Raw genomic sequence first — 3570 nt, forward strand, 5'->3', positions numbered from 1 at the left:
TATAAGGGCGGGGCCTGTCCACACACACACTCAAATGTCACAAACACACCTGTTGGCTGCAAAAATGTCCACATGTCAACATGTACACAATACAGATAGTGTTCACACACGCATACTTAGAAATAAAATAAAATAAATATTTTGAAAATGAGTCAAAATCCTTTTGCTCCATACGTTTGACAGTAGAAAAACTTGATTAAAAACAAATAAATAAATAAATAAATCTCAAATTGCTTGATTATAGAAATGTTCAAAAGACATCTACATTTCTTAAGGGAATAAGAAGTACTGACGTATTTTGGGTTTGATGTTAAGGATGTATTCAAGTTGAGAGTCGCATTTATTGTCATTAATGACAATTAGTTTTATGTTCTACAAATCAATTTTTTTGATTTTTGTAGATTTAAAAAAGTCATATTCTCATTTTGGTCTCGTTTTGTTTTAAAATGAGTCAATTCCACCTATTACACTACTTTTGTCACTGTAATCAAAATGAACAACTAAATGACTTCCACATTACCTGTCTGTCAATATAATTGATCTGAATTTAACTGATATCTTAATTGATACTACAAATCTGGCTAATTTAATCATTAGATCTATGTTTAAAAAATGACTGTTCGCTGTCTTAGATTCAAGTTTCAGATTAAAGTTGAGTCAAAATGATGAATTTTTAGCTTTGAGGACAGGAACAGCTTGTAAATAAACAAACAAGGGAGACATCCTGTGTTTTTTTTTCATCGAAAAACTTGAACTTTTCAGCATTCGAATATTTTAAGGTTTATAACGGTTCTAATGGATAAAGCCCACGTGGTAAAAAAATAAAATAAAAGATAGGCTTTATAAGAAATGAAACGACACTAAGCAAAGACTTAAATTATACCATGCAAATATATATTTTTTATACCTAATAAACACATTGAGAATGGGGAAGAGGAGTTTGAGAGTCCAAGAATTGAAATGTGGCCTCAACTCAGTTCTTTGGACCCAGAAATGAGACTATACTTTGACACATCATGGTCAGTTGAGACAAAGAAGCCTATAATGTTATTTGTGTGGCAAAACAAAACTGTACTTTAATATTCCTGGGAAAGAGAGATGTTTCATTTCCATGGAGAAGCAAACCTTAGGGCAATGCTCTGAGGCACTGGATGGCTATTGGAGAATTTCTGTGTGTTTTGCAGCTGATGACCTGCTGGGTCCTATGAGTAATTTTTCAGCTGGATCCAGGTTGTGTGAATTTTTTATTAACCTTTTGCTCTATTTGGTGTGAAGCAGACTTGAGATTTTGGTTTTCTCTACTCCACTTTTAATAATTAAAAAAAAAGTACAGATAGATTTATTTATATGGAAGTAACTAGTTTCCAAACTAATTCATCTTGGAATGCAAGAATATGTATTTTTTTGTTTAAACATTTACTAATTTGAGATGTTCAGAATACGAATAAAAAATAAACGAAATACATTTATTTTAAGCATATTCTTATCTTCCTGATCCCAATAAAATGTTTTTATGATGAATTTTGTGTCAAAAACTTTGAAATTATGAGAAAATGGATACCGGAAAGGTATAACGGAGATGACTTTGAAGCACTAAATCTCCCACTTCAAAGAATGTAAAGAAAAGAGAGGAGTTTTATGGCTTTTCTGCTTGATGTAGTCCAGCTTCCACGGTCCAGTAAAAGCCAATGGAATAATAATTTAGCTATGACTTCTGGACACGCTCAGTGAAACGATGACACGTAGGAGCTCACATAAAAAGGAGCTGGAATCTGATTTCTCATTCACTCGGCTGTCATGCACGTTATGTCCTCATAATCTTTACATCCTTTAAAATTGATAGTAAACAGCTCAACTTGCTGCCTTCCTGCCTGCAAGCAGTCTGATAATCCAACATTCCTATTGCCTGTTTGATGCGTAAGATCCCCGTTAAATCCTCCAGAAGTGATCTTTATGGTGCTCCTGTGTGCTGGTCTGTCATACTACACTTCTCTTATTGTCGTTTAATTGTGCAAGCTGTGTAACCGAGGTCCTTGTGGAAATGAAAATACGACCGCATTTATTTTCCGGTTCTACTGTTCTGTTTTGCATCTTGTATTCTATGTGCATCCTTGCAAGGACAGTATTGGTTTGAAGAAAAAAAAGGTAACTGCTAACAACTGCAATTATAATTGTGCAAATGTCTTTGGCGAATTATTAAAAAACTGTGGTTTAACTCAGTCCTAAGTAAAAGATTAACTGTCTTAATCATGTTTTGCAAGTTAGATTTGCAAAAACGTGCGTTATTCAGAATCTTTTTAAGCAAATGTTCACAGCTATTTAGTCAAAAAAATGAAGGGAATCATGAAGACTAAGGGTAAGACAACCAAGTAGAGAGTTAAAGGGAGATGCAGAAACTAAATAAATAGAACAGAATTGGAAAGTAATACCCAGAGTGTGTGGAGTGATTTTTCCAACATCCAAACATATTACCACAGATGATTTCTCCAACCACAAAATGATGGAATTAAAGTGTGAGATGGTCACTGCTTGGCTCTGAAACATCCAGCTTTTTGATTCTCAATGCAGCAGGGCATTACTGATGCTGGAAACTGTTTGTGGAAATCATTGTAGCATGGGATGACCTTGGGAAAGGAAGAATTGCATCATTTCTTTTGCACCGATGAGCTGCATGGTACCCACCTTAGCTCAGCTGGCGTTCTGAAGCGTTCCATTTTGTCAGCCATTAACAACTGCCCGTACCATCGCATGTTCGTTGCTCCTACCTGGTGATCTTTCCAGAAAAAAAACATGTTCAGCTGTTTTTTTTGGAGCTTTGCGGAACTGGAATTCTGTGAGTGTGAAAAGTCTATGTACGCTTGCATAAATGCACTTTTACGGGCTTCTGTATTGCATTCAGGCTTCGCTTAAGTTTCTACGACCATTTCTGGGGCTTCCTCACAAAAAACATGGCCATTGAACACGTGTGGCTTGTTAAACCAGAGACTTAAATTTGATGGTAATGTAGGGATGGCATCCCTTTTAATTCATTAAAGTGCTAACCGTTTGAAAATTGATGGACAAGCAGGAGAGTTCAGCAGAGATCCTGTTCATAATACAGCTTGAGATGTATTGTAACACTTTTGAGGTCTAATTTTACTCATTTGAAGATTAAGAAAAAGATTTGACCTTAACCCTTTGATGCCTAAATTTGTTTCCAACTATGAAAAAAATTCACACGCTTTTGCTTTCAAGAAGATGCTAAATAAATGTAAGTTTGGAGCAGAAGTGGTTTGATGGGTATTTGCATCAATAGGCGTCAATGGTTTAAACCAACTAGGTCATCACCTTCCATCCCCCAACAGTGGCTGGGACAGTGTACTCCAGGATCCCCGTGATCCCAAATTTGGGTTAAATAGGTTTGAAAAAATTACACGTAGTATTAAATAATCATTTTATTTTACAATTATTTACTGATCATCAAAAAACTGTTTTTTACTTTTTCAAAGACAATTCTGACCGTCAAGAGCAAAAACCTCCAAAATGATTTGTTTTTAGTGCAAACCTTAAAAAATATGTTTTTAAGATTTG

The sequence above is a fragment of the Oryzias latipes genome, chromosome 14 (genome assembly GCF_002234675.1).
Source record: "Oryzias latipes chromosome 14, ASM223467v1".
In the NCBI taxonomy this organism is placed as follows: domain Eukaryota; kingdom Metazoa; phylum Chordata; class Actinopteri; order Beloniformes; family Adrianichthyidae; genus Oryzias; species Oryzias latipes.